This window comes from Macaca fascicularis, chromosome 19 (genome assembly GCF_037993035.2).
Source record: "Macaca fascicularis isolate 582-1 chromosome 19, T2T-MFA8v1.1".
NCBI classification, from domain to species: Eukaryota; Metazoa; Chordata; class Mammalia; order Primates; family Cercopithecidae; genus Macaca; species Macaca fascicularis.
In genome coordinates, this window is record NC_088393.1 from 23,152,910 (window position 1) to 23,172,227 (window position 19,318).

A 19,318-nucleotide genomic window follows, 5' to 3' on the forward strand; every position below is an offset into this window, starting at 1 on the left:
ACTGGACTAATCAATGTCACTCTAAAGTGGACAAATATGGTAACCCTCTAACCTCCGGATCGGGAACCTTGCAGAGGGGCCCTTCAGCTTGGGGCCCCAGCAACAATACAAGCCCTCTTCATTTGCAATTTCCAATCAGCTCGGGGGTCCAGCATCAGCAGGCCAATCAGTCAATGTTAACCCCCAATTTTCACTAACTCAACTTTTCTCTGCTACTTCTGGTAGCACTGCTGCTGATGTGTCAATTTTGCAGACCGTCGAACTCACCCCAGAAATGGGAGTTGTTAAATTGCCTACAGGTGTTTTTGGGCCATTACCTCCACATACTGTTGGATTGCTTATAAGACATAGTAGTAGTATTCTAAAGGGTTTACAAATTCATTTGGGTGTTATAGATTCTGATTATAAAGGGGAAATTCAAATTATGGCACAGGCTCATAAACCCATATCCCTTAAAGAGGGGCAACGGATTGCACAACTCCTTTTACTACCCTATTTTCAGTTTCCTTCACGGAGGCAAGAAAGAACTGGAGGTTTTGGAAGCACGGGTAAACATATTTTTTGGGAAACTTTAGTAACCCAACAAAAACCCTTGTTTCCTCTCGAAGTAGAGGACAAATTTTTCAGGGCTTGGTTGATACAGGAGCTAACGTTTCCATTATTGCCTCCGACCAATGGCCTTTACAATGCCGCCTCAGAGGTGTATCAAAGTTCTCAATCCTTGAGTTGTCGAGGGCCGGATGGCCAAATGGCCCAAGTTCAATTTTATATTGTTCCTATTGCCCTAAATTTATGGGGGCGAGATTTATTGCAACAATTTGGAGCTTTTGTTTCTATTCCTCATGTTTCTAATTCTGCCAAGAATATGATGTTCCACATGGGCTACAATCCCCTTAAAAAGTCTTTAAACATGTAGCCACTGTTCAGCAGCCTCAAGCCCTTCCCTTAAAGTGGAAAACTAATATTCCTGTATGGGTTGAACAGTGGCCTTTAACACGTGAGAAGCTTGAGGCCTTGGAAAACTTAGTTCAGGAACAATTATCCTTAGGTCATCTAGAGCCTAGTACTTCTCCATGGAACTCCCCTGTTTTTGTGATAAAGAAAAAGAACGGTAAATGGAGATTATTAACAGATCTTCGTGCTATTAATGCATGTATTCAACCCATGGGATCCTTACAACCTGGCCTTCCTAATCCTTCTATAATTCCTCAAGATTGGGGGCTCATGGTTATTGATTTAGAGGATTGTTTTTTTTTCTATTCCTTTAGATCAAAAGGATTGTGAGCGTTTTGCCTTCTCTGTCCCTGTTTTTAATAATTCTCAGCCACTTTCTCAATACCAATGGAAAGTTTTACCTCAAGGTATGTTAAACAGCCCTACCTTGTGTCAAAAATTTGTCCATCGGGCCTTGGATCCTGTTCGAAAGCGTCATCCTTCTGTTCTTTTATATCATTATATAGGTGACATTCTTCTTGCTGCACCCACCAGAGAAAAGCAGCAAGATGCTTTTGCATCATTACAAACTCAGCTTTCTTTCTACTCACTTAATGTTGCCCCAGAAAAAATTCAAGTAGATTTTCCTATTCAATATTTAGGTTATACCTTGAAAGCATGAAATATTCGACCCCCAAAAGTTCAAATTCGACGTGATCATTTAAAAACATTAAATGATTTTCAAAAGCTTTTAGGAGACATTAATTGGATGTGTCCTGTTTTAGGAATACCAACATATCAGTTACAGCATCTTTTTTCTATTCTAGAAGGAGACAGTCACTTGGACAGCTCACGTCATTTAACTCCTTTGGCTTTACAGGAACTCCAGCTTGTAGAAGAGCAACTTCAAAAGGCCCATTTACATTATATCCTTCCCGACGTTCCCCTTTCCCTTTGTTTATTTCATACTTTACTTTCTCCTACAGGAATGATTCATCAAACCAATCGGCTGCTAGAATGGATCTTTTTGTCCAATAAAACATCTAAACGCTTGACTACTTATGTCGACCGTTTAGCTGAACTGATCATCAAAGGACGACATCGTTGTCGACAACTTTGGGGAGGAGATCCTTCCTTAATTATTTCTCAATTCACTCATAGTCAGATCACTTATCTTCTGGCAACTTCTGATTCTTGGCAAGTTGCTTGCGCTTCCTTTGTTGGACAATTTTCTACCCAATATCCTAAGTCTCCGATCTTTTCATTTTTTAGGCAACATTCTGTGTTGCCTTTCTCACCAATTTCTGTATATCCTGTTCAAGGTCCTACCTTTTTTACTGATGCTAATAGCAATGGTAAGGCTGGATATTGGAGTGTTCATCAATCTCGAGTTATAGTTTATCCTTATCCCTTAGTGCAACAGGGAGAATTGTTTGCTATTCTCATGGTCTTACTTGATTTCCCTACTACTAGTTGTAATATTGTTAGTGATTCTCAACACGCCGTTTATGTTACTTCTTATATTTCTCAGGCCACTTTATCTCTTTGTGCTACTTCTTCTCTTCAAAAACTCTTTTCTTTGTTATCCTCTACTTTGAGCCAACGTCGAGCTCCTTTATTCATCACTCATCTTCATTCTCATTCTCAACTTCCTAGATCATTAGTTCATGGTAATACTCAAATTGATTCACTTTTAATTGGCCACCTGCAGGCTGCAGAACAAGAACATGCTCTACATCACACTAATAGTTCTGGCCTTCAATGATGGTTTCATTTAACTCGTAAACAAGCTCGTTCTCTTATTCGAGCTTGTCCTTCCTGTGCTCCTTTGAGCATTCCATCCTTCCATTCTGGGGTTAATCCACGAGATACTCAAATTAATCAGATTTGGCAAATGGATGTCACACATGTCCCTTCTTTTAGACAATTAAATTATGTTCATCATACCATTAATACCATTTCTCATTTTCAATGGGCCACTCCGTTGCCATCTGAGAAAGCTGATTCTGTTATTACACATCTCTTAGCTTGTTTCGCCATCATGGGCATTCCTCTTATACTTAAAACTGATAATGCCCCTGCCTATGTCTCTCATAAATTGCAAGTTTTCTTACAGCAATACAATATTCAACACATCACCGGTATCCCGGGCAACAGTCAAGGTCAAGCCATCATTGCGCACAAATTTAACCTTAAAAACTCAACTGCAAAAACAAAAAGGGGGAAATGAGTCCCCCAGAAACCAGATTCTGAAGGTTCTTTTTACCTTAAATTTTTTGAATCAATGGAGACAATTGCAAAACTCCGCTGCCGTAACCCATCTTTCCTCACCTCCCTCGGTGATAGTCCCCGCTGACAATTTAAGGGTTTGGCATCCTAATGAAGAAGGTAAGTATGTTCAAGGGCAAGTTCTAAAACAGGGATGGGGCTATGCTCTTGTCCTTACAGGGAGCGGGCCTGAGTGGTTTCCTACAAGACGATTCAAACCCTGTTGAAAAGAAAACTGGATTCAGCATGCATTTCTTCCTTTGTTGGATGTGCCTCGGTGGGGGACTTATTTCCCTTAGTGAGGCTTTGTATGAATATTGGACTTATATTCCCTTTCCACCCTTGTATCAGGGAGTCACCTGGGGAGAGGCGGAAATTAAGGTTTTCACCAATGACACTACTTGGATGCCGTCCCCCTATATAGACAAGGACAACACAGAATGGGAAACGGGAATCATAAACAACATATACCAATTTGGAGTGGAAGGACTTCCAATATGCATGGAAAATAGTCCTCATTGTCTCTGAAAATCGCATGAAGCCTGGGCTGTTCGCTATAATCATAGTCATGTGGCTGCTAATACTGTTATTATTGTAACTAGAAGCTTTCAGTATAATCATACTGTATATAGTAATGAGACTATTCCTAGTTCTTTACCTTTTTGTCCTAACCCAGAGGTTTTTCCCCTAATATTGAGGTGCTGGAGTGGCAACAATGTCGGGAAACTAAACCCCAGATTTTATTAGAATACAATGGGATGCAAATAACTGATTGGAGTGTGCACGGTGATTTTCAAACAAAATTTAGTCACATACCTTTGAAATGGCACCAGGTAAATAAAAGTATTGCCGCTGATGGTAATGAAACCTTGGTATGGCGTGAAGGAGGCCTGTCACCACCTATGCCTCATCTTAGACACTCTTTACAAGTACAGAGTCATCTTTGGAAGTTGTTAGCTGCAGGCGATGCCATTAGCACTTTTGTGGGGAATATGTCCCTTAATCTTTCTAACCCAAATAACTCCTTTCATATTCAGTTATATTGGAATACCTCCTGATATATTATTGCTTGTGTCCATAAGCCCTACCTATTATTAGTGGAGAATTTGACATGAGATAATAATATGGAGATTGTTAATTATACAGATACGTGTACATTTTTGTCTTGCCTCAATCATTCCTGGTGACACAACTTTACTAGAGATATTTATATCCTCAGGGCTCGTAAAGAAATTTGGCTACCTGTTAACCTTATGCGACCGTGGGGGGCATCACCTCTTGAGACTTATATTTGGACTTCTCTCCAGCGAGCCCGCCGTGCCCTTGGACTTATAATTGCCTCGGTGATGAGCCTTGTCGCCATCGCCTCCACTGCGGCCGTAGCAGGGCTCGCTCTTCATCAAAACATACAAAATGCTGAATTTGTGCAGCAATGGCACGAACAATCTCACGGGTTATGGCTTCAACAACGAAACATTGATTCTCAACTTGCTGAAAGATTAGACAACATGGAGCAAGCATTGACATGTCTTGGAGATCAGCTCACTGTCCTCAGTACTCGGATAACATTACAATGTGATTGGAACTCCACTCAATTTTGTATAACGCCTGTGCCTTTTAATATCTCTCAGAATTGGACGAAAATCCGAAAATTATTAATAGGCCATAAAAATATTAGTTTAGACATCCAAGAGCTCACTCAGAACATTTCCGAAGCATTTCAACAACAATTACATGTGTTGTCCGGAACCACAACCCTACAGGAGCTGGGTCAATGCCTTGCTGCCTTTAACCCATGGAACCCAGTATCAGGATGATACTGGCCTCATAAAATGAGTTAAAACATGGATTTCTACAATCTCTGAAAGTATATTGCTTTGGACACTCGGATTGGGTCTACTTCTCTTGGTGATTCGATGCTCCCTCTGTCACCTCCAAAAACAAAAAAAACACAGAAACAAATATGGGCTACCTTTTTAGGATTGAGGCAAAGCAAAAAGGGGGAAATGCAGGGGCCTTTGAAAACAGTATGCTAAGAATAGATAGGGCTCAAGGACAGTCTCTCCAATAGAACTTTTAATGAACTCCCGTAGGCGCCAAGAAGGCGGGCAGATAAGAGCATAAAGACAAGGAACTGAGTAAAAGGTTACATCTGGGTAAAGAAAGTTTGTTTTGCATTGTGTTCTTTCTGCTGACGTGAGGTTTATGGAATATAAATAAAGTGAGGTAGAGGCTCTGAGTGCGGCCGCCATGTTCTCTGTTTGTCTTTGTCTTTTGTGTCTGTTCATTCTCCACCACCCCCGGCACGGACCCCAATAGTTAGGATTGTCTTGGCAATATGGGCTCTTTTTTTGGTTCCATATGAACTTTAAAGTAGTTTTTTTCAATTCTCTGAAGAAAGTCAATGGTAGCTTGATTGGGATGGCATTGAATCTATAAATTACCTTGAGCAGTATGGCCATTTTCACAATATTGATTCTTCCTATCCATGAGCATGGAATGTTCTTCCATTTGTTTGTGTCCTCTTTTGTTTTGTTGAGCAGTGGTTTGTAGTTATCCTTGAAGAGGTCCTTCACATTCCTTGGCAGTTGTATTCCTGGGTATTTTATTCTATTTGTAGCAATTGTGAATGGGAGTTTACTGATGATTTGGGTTCCTGTTTGTTCGTTATTGGTGTATAGGAATGCTTGTGATTTTGCACATTGATTTCGTATCCTGAGACTTTGCTGAAGTTGCTTATCAGCTTAAGGAGATTTTGGGCTGGGACGATGGGGTTTTCTAAATATACAATCGTGTCATCTGTGAACAGGGACAATTTGACTTCCTCTTTTCTTAATTGAATACACTTTATTTCTTTCTCTTTCCTGATTGACCTGGCCAGAACGTTCAACATTATGTTGAATAGGAGTGGTGAGAGAGGGCATCCCTGTCTTGTGCCAGTTTTCAAAGGGAATGCTTCCAGTTTTTGCCCATTCAGTATGATATTGGCTGTGGGTTTGTCATAAATGGCTCTTATTATTTTGAGAAACATTCAATCAATACCTAGTTTACTGAGAGTTTTTAGCATGAAGCAGTGTTGAATTTTTTTGAAGGCCTTTGCTGCATCTATTGAGATAATCATGTGGTTTTTGTCATTTTTGTCGATAATCATGTGGTTTATGTGTTTATGTGATGGATTACGTTTATTGATTTGCATATGTTGAACCAGCCTTGCATCCCACGGATGAAGCCAGCTTGATTGTGGTGGATAAGCTTTTTGATGTGCTGCCGGATTTGGTTTGCCAGTGTTTTATTGAGTATTTTTGCATCAATGTTTATCAGGGTTATTGTTTTAAAATTCTCTTTTTGTGTGTGTGTGTCTCTGCCAAGCTTTGGTATCAGGATGATACTGGCCTCATAAAATGAGTTAGGGAGGCTTCCCTCTTTTTCTATTGATTGGAATAGTTTCAGAAGGAATGGTACCATCTCCTCTTTGTATCTCTGGTAGATTTCAGCTGTGCATCCATCTGGTCCTGGACTTTTTTTGGTTGGTAGGCTATTATTGCCTCAATTTCAGAACGTGTTATTGGTCTACTCAGAGATTCAACTTCTTCCTGGTTTAGTCTTGGGAGGGTGTATATGTCCAGGAATTTATCCATTTCTTCTAGATTTCTAGTTTATTTGCATAGAAGTGTTTATAGTGTTCTCTGATGGTAGTTTTTATTTCTGTGGGATTGGTGGTGATATCCTCTTTATCATTTTTTATTGCATCTGTTTGATTCTTCTCTCTTTTTTTCTTTATAGATCTATAAATTTTATTGATCTTTTCAAAACACAGCTACTGGATTCACTGATTTTTTGAAGGTTTTTTTGTGTCTCCATCTCTTTCAGCTCTGCTCTGATCTTAGTTATTTCTCACCTCTGCTAGTTTTTGAATTTGCTTGCTCTTGCTTCTCTAGTTCTTTTAATTTTGATTGTAGGATGTCAATTTTAGATCTTTCCTGCTTTCTCCATGGGTGTATAGTGCTACAAATTTCTCTCTACATACTGCTTTAAATATGTCCCAGAGATTCTGGTATGTTGTGTCTTTGTTCTCATTGGTTTCAAATAAAATCTTTATTTCTGCCTTCATTTTGTTATTTACCCAGCAGTCATTCAGGAGCAGGTTGTTCAGTTTCCATATCTTGTGGTTTTGAGTGAGTTTCTTAATCCTGAATTCTAATTTGATTGCACTGTGGTCTGAGAGATAGTTTGTTTTGATTTCTGTTCTTTTACATTTACTGAGGAGTGCTTTACTTCCAATTATGTGGTCAGTTTTAGAATAAGTGCAACGTGAGAAGAATGTATATTCTGTTGATTTGGGGTGGAGAGTTCTGTAGATGTCTATTAGGTCCACTTGATGCAGAGCTAAGTTCAAGTCATGGATATCCTTGTTAACTTTCTGTCTCATTGATCTGTCTGATGTTGACGGTGGGGTGTTAAAGTCTCCCATTATTATTGTGTGGGAGTCTAAGTCTCTTTGAAGGTCTCTGATGACTTGCTTTATGAATCTGTGTGCTCCCATATTTCTTGGAGGCTTTATTTGTTTCTTTTTAGTCTTTTTTCTCTAACCTTTTCTTCTCACTTTATTTCATTAATTTGATCTTCAATCAGTGATACCCTTTCTTCCACTTGATCGAATCAGCTACTGAAGCTTGTGCATGCATCACGAAGTTCTCATGCCATGGTTTTCAGCTCCGTCAGGTCACTTGAGGTCTTTTTTCAAGGTTTTCAGCTTCTTTGTGATGGGTTTGAGCATGCTCTTTTAGCTCTGAGAACTTTGTTATTACCAACCTTCTGAAGCCTACTTCTATCAACTCATCAGAGTCATTCTCCATTCAGCTTTGTTCCATTGCTGGTGAGGAGCTGTGATCCTTTGGAGGAGAAGAGGCGCCCTGGTTTTTAGAATTTTCAGCTTTTCTGCTCTAGTTTCTCCCCATCTTTGTGGTTTTATCTACCTTTAGTCTTTGATGTTGGTGACCTACAGAAGGGGTTTTGGTGTATATGTCCTTTTTGTTCATGTTGCTTCTATTCCTTTCTGTTTGTTAGTTTTCTTTCTAACAGTCAGGTCCTTCAGTTGCAGGTCTGTTGGAATTTGCTGGAGATCCACTCCAGACCCTATTTGCCTGGGTATCACCAGTGGAAGCTGCAGAATGGCAATTATGGCAGAACAGCAAATATTGCTGCTCGATCCTTCCTCTGGAAGCTTCATCCCAGAGGAGCACCCACCTATATGAGATGTCTGTCATCCGCTACTGGGAAGTGTCTCCCAGTTAGGCTACAAGGGTATCAGGGATCAACTTGAGGAGGCAGTCTGTCCATTCTCAGAGCTCAAATGCCATCCTTGGAGAAGCACTGCTCTCTTCATAGCTATCAGGCAGGCATGTTTAAGTCTGCAGAAGTTGTCTGCTGCCTTTTGTTTATCTATGCCCTGCCCACAAATGTGAAGTCTATAGAGGCAGTAGGTCTTGCTGAGCTACAGTGGGCTCTGCCTGGTTCGAGCTTCCCAGCCACTTTCTTTAGCTACTCAAGCCTCAGCAATGGTGGACACACCTCCCCCAACCAGGCTGCCAGCTTGCCGTTTGATCTCAGACTCCTGTGCTAGCAGTGGGCAAGGCTTTGTGGGCATGGGACCCACCGAGCCAGGCATGGGAGAGAATCTCATTGTCTGCTGGTTGCTAAGACCTTGAGAAAAGCACAGTATTTGGGCAGGAGTGTCCTGCTTTTCCATGTACAGTCTGTCCCGGTTTCCCCTGGCTAGGAAAGGGAAAGTCCCCAACCCCTTGTGCTTCCTGGGTGAAGCGACACCCTGCCCTGCTTTGGCTTACCCTCCATGGGCTGCTCCCACTGTCCAACAAGTCCCAATTAGATCAGCCAGGTACCTCAGTTGGAAATGCAGAAATCACCCGTCTTCTGCCTCAATCACGCTGGGAGCTGCAGACCAGAGTTTTTCCTATTCGGCCATCTTGGAATGGATTTCTGATTTTTACAAATCTTTTATAATCTTCTAGAATTTTTGATATAGAGCAGATTAGCATCTTAAGAAAACCTTGTTGTGCTTTCATTTAAACCCTTAAAGAAAAATCATATGATATTCCTTTGAATTTAGCTAATATGTTTACACAGTGTTTTCTTTCATAAAATTAATTTATATGGTATTTTTAAAATTTGCTTAAAAATTTCACTTTATTTAATTTAAGACAATCTTTTATTCCTAGGGAAAAATGTAGAATTTTGTACCTTATAATTTTTTATTAAAAAATTTTACTGTTTTTACACACATTGCTTGCAAATACATTTTTAGTAGTCTCAATTACATGTTATAATGGTAGCTTTTCATAATTTTAACATTAATGTAAAATCTGGTAAGTTGTTTTAATTATGTGCTAGGAGCAGATAAAGTCTGACTTCTACCAGTACAGTTAGAGGCATGGTTAGTTTTATATGTCACCAGGCCTTACTAATTGTGAAACTGGCAGGTTGACAGTTCTTAAAGGCTAAAGAAGCAGTTTACAACATTAAAACATTTAGTAAACCTACTATTTGACCTGCATAATTTAGACCACCTATTTACATTTGTAAGATATTTGTATTCTACAAGAATGTTTTTATTTCTTAAAGTTACATGAACCAAGAGGCATTAGAGCCTTTAATTTTGTCTTAATATTTTATCTAAGTGCTTATTTGTAGACCAATTAATTAGAGGGTTTTATTATAGACATCACATAAAACACGTATATAACCATCTAGACTGACAGAAGAAGATCAGTAACTATAAGATTTTTTGTTTGCCAATTTTCTAATTGGATTATTGGTCTCTGGTTGAGGACCTTTATGAACAGGGCTAGGAGCCAGGTATGGTGGCTCTGCCTGTAATCCCAGCACTTTGGGAGGCCGAGGCGGGTGGATCACGAGGTCAGGAGATCGAGACCATCCTGGCAAACACGGTGAAACCCCATCTCTACTAAAAATACAAAAAAAAAAAAAAAATTAGCTGGGCATGGTGGCAGATGCCTGTAATCCCAGCTACTTGGGAGGTTGAGGCAGAAGAATTGCTTGAACCCAGGAGGCAGAGGTTGCAGTTATCCAAGATTGCACCATTGCATTCCAGCCTCGGTGACAGAGTGAGACTCTGCCCCAATTAAAAAAAAAAAAAAAGAACAGGGCTAGGAATACGGTTTCCAGGGCCTAATAAGCAAGCATACCTAGAAGAAAAAGACATATTTTGAGAGGACTTATTTACTTTTAATTCTAGGGCTTTCATAAAAAAAAATAAATAAATAAAAAGCCAAATTTCTTTTAAAATGTAATTTGTGGTGGCTTTTTTGTTTTCTTGAGGAGTCCCAGGCCTCCAGACGTTATTTTAGGGCCTTCTATGCTTGCATCAACAGTGACAAATAAAAGTGGAGAAAAGTAATTAAGTGAGAAAAAAAAATCCTCTTCCAGGAAAACAGGTTTTTTAAAGATAAAAATAGAAAGGCTTTTTGAATATATTGATAGGTTGGATATTCACTTTTCATTTAGGCAAGTGCACTTGAAAAAAGGTTTTTTTAATTAATCAAAACTTTACAGAGTATATAAACAGTGATTCTTATTATTTCCTTTACCAGTTTACACCACTACCTGTTTACAATCCTGTTTAGGCTTCTTAGTTTCCTCTGGGAGAAAGTGTCTGAGTTCAGGCAAGGGCAGGTTTTCAACTGGAATGCAGATAACTTTAGCAACAAAGCTTGATATTTGAAGAGGTGATTATTAGCCAGAGGCTTCCCTTAGAGGACAGCAGTCCAATGTGGGAATGCAAACAGTTATTTCCCATTGTTAGCTTCATGGCCTTTGGTACCAACAAGCCACCACTAAAACTGCTCAGAGGCAGGCTGGCCATCTTCTATCCATCAAGTCAAGTTTCTTGCTTTGATAACCCATTGGTTGTTTAGCTGGACCTTGAGCCTTAGTTAAAACTCCCATGGTCATTCACTTCGTTTTTGATACATAGAGATTAAATTCCTTTGTTATGAAAGAACTGAGGGTTGGTGCTTTAAGTAAGACTGGCTTCAGTTGGTTAAAGGCTTTTTAGTATTAGGTTCCCAAGTTAGCAAGTGAGTTTTAGGTGCTTCAGGGTTTTTTTAATATGATGGTAGAAAAGATTAGCTATTTCACCATTCCTAGGTGCCCAGAGTTTGCAAAAACCAGTAATGTCTAAGACCCCTCCAACTGTTTAAGAGTTTTGGGAAAGGCAATGGAGAAAATGAGTTTAATTCTTTCCTTACCTGGTGTGAGTTTAATTCTTTCCTTACCTGGTGTTCTGGTACCTTCTGACTACACCTATCTACTTTACTGCATTTTGACAGAGCTGAGCTTTAAATTTTGAGAGCCTATATTTCCTTTCAGCTAAAAAATTGAGGAAAACCTTAGTGCCTTCCTGAGACCTCCTCAGTTGGGGCACAGAGAACAGTGTTATTTAAATACTGCAAAGTTTCAACTTGAGGATAAGAAAACCTAGAAAGATGTTTGAACAGGGCCTGTTTTAGCAACTTCCTTCTGATATTAGAGTCTGCCTAAGTAATAAACCTTTTTTATTGAATTGGAACACAGGGAGGTGTGTTTTCCTAAAGTTTTTCTCAGTCTTTTCAAAATGTCCTTGGGATTTTATCTGGTTTCTGATTTAACAAGGACAGGTTAGAGTAATTAACATGCTTGATTATGGTTCTTTGCAAGCTTTCTAATATGCACATCAGACAGTCTTTTATTTTCCACTTCTCTATAGGATCACAAGGGCTCCAATTAGGATATTTAAGGGGCTTTGTTTTTATTCTTATTGCAAATGGGGATTCTGTCACTTTATTTTCCCCTTTCGACTGAGTTTCTTTTCTGACTGGCTATAGGAAAACTACTGTTTGTTTTTCAGTTTTTTTTGCTGCCCGTAAGCCTGCCTGTTTCTTAACAGTTAGGGTTTGGCTTAAAAGCAGCATAGCATCTCTCCACGTAACATTAAACACTTCGGTTAAATTTTGGAAAGACTCTATATATGTATCGGGGTTATCACAGAACTTGCCTGGGGCTCATTTTATTTTTTTAAGGTCCTGCAATGAGAAGGAAACTTGAATCCTAGTAACACCATGTCTATTGGGCTTTTTCTGTAGGGGAAACAGTGATGTTGTGGGTTTCTTGAGTGGCATTACCAGAGGAGCTGATGATATATGGGTATTGAGGGTCCAAAATATGGGAGGCTGGTAGGGCACCCAGAAGTTGCATTTGAGGGTTCCCCAAGGGTTTGTACCTCAACATTTGGGAATTATATTTTGTAGGCTTGTCTGATATGGCTGCCAAGAGGGCAGATTTAATTTTACGATGCTTACAAAGATCTGGGTTTTCTCACTGAGCAAAGAAAGATCTATTTGTTGGATAGTGTTGAAATTAATGTTTCCTATAGAAAATCAGGCCTCCTGTCTCTAAGATGGTCATGGATTTGTGTAATAGAATATAAGCCATTTTTTCTTTCGAGTTTCAGGGTTAAAGAAGTTCCAGTGTTTCAGAATGCACTAGAGGGGAATGCAGACTGTAGATGGTTTGTTACCTATCTAGAGAAATAGGGGAGACAAGGCATTCCTCAGTCCCCTTTCTCTTTTCAGTGTGGCCTATGGTGGAAGGAAATAGAAAAAGGGCATACCACTTCTCAACTTTCCTTTTACTCCTCTGGGTCCCAGCAACCATCATAGACGTTACCCACATATGCAAGCATGACCTTCACCCAAGGGTCCGGAGGAGTTCGTCGGCAGGACACGTTATGTTCACCTTCTCACCTAGCTTTCCATGCTGCTGGTTTTCTAGGCCCACTCAGCCCAAAAGCCTCTCAAGGTACTCCAGTGGCTGAGGAGAGATTATGCAGTTGTTGGATTTGGGCACTATACTTTTATAGAGGGAATGCCCTAATACCATTTTTGGCTTCCCTTGCTATGGCCCCAGGAAGACATCAGAATCCCAGAGAATGGGACCGATTTACTTTCAAACATAAAATTCCTTTTCTGTTTAAATTCGAATGTAGTTTGATGAGGAACAGGTGCCTTAAAAATCTGCGAAAATTGAAGATTTGTTTTGCTAGCATGGCTTTCTTCCATCTGTTGAAAGTTGAGTTTTTCTGTTTACAAATAGGGCATGAGGCCTTATTACTGATAAAGGGAGGTAAAAGGGAAAATAATTGGGGAACTGTAAGTTTTGGACAGAGCATTGACAAGGCTTCCCATGGAGAATAATCCCATTCCACTAGGGATGCTGTAAAATTAGAAATGCTAGGTAAAAACTCCAACTTTATATTTTTAGGCAAAAGTTAGAATGAGGATTGGGGTTTGATAGGCTGTTCCTACAGCATAAGCTCCAGAACAAAAAAATGAACTTGTCTCATAAAGGAACTGTTTAGATTCATTGGGCAGTGCTGAGCTTTCACATGGAGAGAAAAAACAAACCAAATGCAAAGAAAGATATTTACTCAGGGCGAAATATTATTTCATACAGTGCATGAATGTTTATTACTGGGGGACAGGAAGGCCCTTATTAAGTAAAAATTTAAAGGGATTTTGAAATCTCCCTGTTGCTAGGAAATTACAAAAAATAACTCTGAGTTACATATCTGATTACCAAGACACTGACTGACTTTGGTCAGCTTGATTATATCCATAGGCTGTAAAAATGCTCACAACATTGCATACAAAGAATGGATAGGAGAAATGATATCCACAAAAAAAAAGAAGAATAAAATGAAATGGAAAAAAAAGACTAGAAGTTATTGCGCCAACGCCCTCATTGGCTATTGGGGACTGGAGTCAGTCCAAGGGCTTTTAGATAACACTGAGGTGTAGACTCAGCCAGAAACCTTCAGTTGCCCTAAGACCTCCTTTCAATTCCAAACAATGGGTAGGCCCTTCGTGAAAGGAACTGAATTAGAACAGAGTCAATGTTTCCAAGGTTGTTTTTGAGAGAAAAAAAACTTAGGACAAGAAGCCTCAGAAAGTAATCGAGGACAAGGAGCCTGACTCCTAATCACCCTTTTGATGAATTCCTTTCTCCCTGGCCAACACACCAAAATATGTTGTAGTTTTACCAATGCACCAAGATGTAACAACCTCTGTTGTTTGAGATAATACCCAGAATTCTTTGTGCTACATTCAAGAAGATTAAGGAGTGTGGACACAAGGGTGACGTTGGAGCAAAAGTTTAATATGCAAAGAGAAGAAAGCCCTATTCCAGCAGAGAGGGAGGGAGGCCTCAATTTGCCCACTATAAGGCTGGGATCCATGGTTTTTATAAACTGGAATGGGAAAAAATTGTGCTTAGTTTGTGGGCTGTCTTAGAGAATGTGTGACTCAGCTTGGCCTGGGGCCTTGGCCTGGGACCAATCGGGGGCTGAAGTAACGATTCATAAAGGCTGCTCAGGTTGGCCCAGAACCTGTTAGAAGCTGAAGCCAAAGCTTGGCCTAAGACCTTTGCCCATGACCAATCAAGGGCTCAAGTAATAATTTATAAAGACCAGACTCCTCACAGTTAAAAAAGAAAAGAACATGTCCACTGGAACCCATCAAAACCCACTGTGTTCATGCCCACAAAAAAAGAAAAAAACTTTTTTCTGGGAGCCCACTATACAAAGAACAAAGACATTTCTATGTCAGGCCTTGTTCCCTTATCTAAGTAAGCCAGAAGTGTGTGCAAATTTTTATCTAAATGGGCTTTAGGTTCTCCTACTTGTGCATCCGAGGGCATGAGTCCAGGCGCAACCCCCTGTACTAGTTCCCTTAATAGTGCCTGGAGCTTATTTTTTTTCCAAGCTGCTTTTTATGTTATGTGGGGATAAGGCACTAACCTGCGGGTTGGGGGCTCTCCATAAACCCTTCCCTTGCTATCTACCTAAGGCACACTAGCTAACTTCTCTCAGTGCTAGTAAGGTTAAGTTCCTTAAAACTTTGAAAACATGTTTTAGTTTTACCTTAGTTTGGAAAGCCAAATTTGGTCAAAAGTAAATATAACAACATTCTTCCATATAAATCATTTCAGAATTGAATATCCAGAACGTTAAATTTGATATATGTATTTGACTGTCAAATTTTTTTAAAAGTTGAATAGATAGAAAGTGTAGTGAAGGTGAAACACGAGAGATAAATTATGATAAATAAAGAGATAAATAAATTTTATGATAAATTATTTTGTGGTCATTTAAATTTTCAATTTAGCAGTGTTGACTGTGTTCAAAATGTGAATATTGACATATCAGAGAAAAAATGTTAACAATAAAAAATACAAAACAAAGCCTGATACTGTTAATGGCTTCTGTGAAACCTCAGTTGTTGTCTTAGTTTGAAAAAAATTTAAACAAGAGACAAACAAAAAAGAAGATGCAGCATAGAGTAATTTATTGCAAAGGAGTAGGACTATTTTTAAGGTTAGGTGCAGAATACCCAGTACACCTTGAGAGAGAAGGGATTCAGGGCGGGTTGTTTACAGGAATGAGAAAACGAAGACTGGAATGAGGGACTTTATGGGAGTCTTATGTAATTATTTATAAAGAGGTGAAAAGTAGTGTTATTAGTAAGCATGTTTTGGGTGGCCCTCTTGATACACAGACACAGTAGCTGTACATGCTTTTTCATATTTCAGATCTCACTAGCATCTTAAATCTCCATTCACAGGTTTGCTTTTACTATTATAACGAGTAAAAGGTCAGTTTGAGGAAAGGTAAAATCAAAATGTTCATGCTCTTTACAGGGGAGTTTCTCTATTGGAGAGAGCTTTGCTTGAATAAGCTGGAATACAATGCAAATGCTGGGGTTTATTGGGTTGGCAATAAGCAACCACTGTACAATGGCCATGTTTGCTGCATCCCAAAGACATAGTCACTTTCTTGACTACTCATCCTTCCTCAATAGTACTTATCTTGATTTATTCCATACTACCAGCTCTGAGACTAAGATTTAGCTGTTATATCAACATTGTCAACAGTGGGAAAATTAAAATTTTTAAATCAATCATATTTGAGCTTGATTTGGGTAATTAGCTGTTTGCCCAGGAAAAAATTCTTTACATCATTGGAGCTTCGATCTTCATTATTAACCAAAAATACTATTTTCCCACAACTGTTTTAATTCATACACGGTAGCTGTAAGTATTTTTTACTGAAAGTCTTGTCTAAATAATATGTATTTAAGAATAAGAATAAAACCATATATATTTCAAAATATTTTATTATAAGTAAGTGGGTATCTTTTGTCATATGTAATGTATTTATTTTTTCTAAAAATGCCAAAATAAGAATTTGATGATTTGTTCTGAATAACAGGTTAAGGGTTTCTACATCGTGACTTTGCTAATTTTTGCACATGGTTTTGACAACTACTGTTGAATTGAGGTTGAATTTTAAAACCACTGTTGTTTAGCTAGTGTGGTTTTTGGTTCATTTGGGGAACCAAATATATTAGGCATGGACTGTTTGGGTAACTTGGCTTCATTTCTGCTCTCTTTCTATTATTACATAGGGAGCTTTAGAAATGACTAGGATTCAAAGAAGGTTGGTTTGGAAACAAGCAACAGAAAATCCCAGAAAAGACTGAGGGAAATAGCTACTGAATAGTGCCTTTTAGTGAGATTTATACATGAAACAGAGTTTAATGAAATTCATAAAATTATTGCAAGTTGTTAAATTTAGAAACTAACTGCAAACAACATATTAGACACTTGCTTAGTTTGTCTATGGCATGTGTAGCTTGGGGAAGCTGACATTACAGACAAGAGTACTGCTACTGTAACAAGATATGGAACCAATACTAATGTGTTTGTAAATATTCCCTTTCATTCTGGCTCAATACTTTCAGCACAACTATGTATAATTCCAGAGACTCTGTTCCACCAAATCAAAGTCATGGTGTTTTCAGCTTTTTATGTTCATTTTTACCCAGCAAGATTCCTAGTAGATATCGTTATATTGAGGTACCCCAGGCAACTGCTGATTCTTAGAAATGACCACCCTATCTCATTTTTTTTTGTTTCACATGTTCTGTTATTGAGTCCCTCTCACTCCATATTTAAGCCTTAATCAGGCTTCATTTTGGAAGAAACAGAGGAATGGGTTGCCGTATATGTTTAGTTGAGAATCAGGATCCTCTTGAGTATAAGGACTTTTACATTTATTATTCGTAGTACAAAGCAGTATTTATAAGATGTGGACATGTTCATTCAAATTAAAGATAGTTTTTATTAGTATGCCAGTGTGGCAAAATAACTGTATAAAGTTCACACAATGGTCTGTTTCATACTCTCCCAAAACAAGGATCAATATGTATGCACTGCTGGATCTTAGTTTTTTTTGGGGGGTGGGGAGGTGTAGGCTTTTTGTTTATTTACATTTTTAAAGTTGTTTTTTCCTAATTATGATAATGTTAAGCTACAGAAAGCTTACCAAAAGCTCTATTTTACTACATTTTTTAAACCAAAAGTCCAAATACTAAAGCATTGAAAGTGACATTCTCGATTGCCATTTTTCATTTGATGTGTCTACACTTATTACTACTGCCTATCTTTTACCAACTCTTAGAATTGCTAGACATAATTTTTTGACAAAATGGTTAATTAGAAAGACATATTATTTATAGTTTTATTTCATAGTTACTAACGAAGTTAGCATTTTTCATAAGTTTGTGCTTTAAGACTTGCCATCTGTCCTACTTTTAATGTTTTCCATTCCTTGTTTATTCATACATATTCTGTAATATATATTTTCTAAATACTAATTTTTTGTACTATGTGTTTTTAAGCTATTTTCCCCCAGTTATGGTTTGCCTTTTCACCATCTTTATTAAAACATGTTTTATGTTTTTGATAATCAAAAATTCTTAAAATTGGTATAGTCTAATTCATAAATATTTTAATGCTTTTTTTTTTTTTTAGATAAAGTCTCATTCTATCACCCATGGCGGAGTGCAATGGCGCAACCTCAGCTCACTGCAATCTTTGCCTCCTGGGTTCAAGCGCTCTTCATGCCTCAGCCTCCCGAATAGCTGGGACAACAGACATGCACAGCACACCCTGCTGATTTTTGTGTTTTTAATTGAGACGGGGTTTTACCATGTTGGTCAGGCTAGTCTGGAACTCCCGACTTGAAGTAATCTGCCTGCCTGGGCCTCAAAGAATGCTAGGATTACAGGTACAAGCCACCACTCCCAGTCCATGCCTAATTTTTATATTGTGCGATGTCTAAGAAGTTTTTTTCCCACAATATAACAATATTATTCTTCATGTTCTCCTAGAAGTTTTGTTTTGTTTTGTTTTGTTTTGCTGTTTTTGAGACAGAGTCTTGCTCTGTCACTCAGGCTGGAATGCAGTGGAGTGATCTCGGCTTACTTCAACCTCTGCCTCACAGGTTCAAGCGATTCTTCTGCTTCAGCCTCCCAAGGCACCATGCCCGGCGAATTTTTGTATTATTAGTAGAGACAGGGTCTCATCATATTGGCCAGGCTGTTCTCGAACTCCCCACCTCGTGATCTGCCGCCTCGGCTTCCCAAAATGCTAGGATTACAGGCATGAACCACCCTGCCAGGCCTCTCCTAGAAGTTTCAGATCCTCGATATATGTGAACAATTTTTGTGTTAGTTGCTTTGCAAGGATCCCATCTACCTAGGTAGAACCAATAGTTTAGCTATTAGTTTATTGACTACTTCTGCTTTGCCAGTATAATTGTATAATGATTTCTCATTTTAACCTGTTGGCTGAAACCATGGATGCAATGTTTAATAAAAATCTTGAACACCGGCATAATTATTATGTATATGACATTAAAAGACAAGTTTTCAGTAGTTTATTATGTACATTTGATGTACTTTATTTCAAATACCTTGTATATTTAGAAAATAAAATATTATTTTATTTCTAATTACATTACCAAGCTCTTATTCTGTGCCTATTTTATGTAGACCTATGGATTATACAATGTTCAACTTATCCTGTACTCTTGAGATGAACTTATTGATGGTTTTATTCATTTTATACAAAGAAAGAGTCACTTTATTTGTAATTGGTTTAAAAAATTTTTGTCTTGGCTGGGTGTGGTGGTTCATGCTTGTAA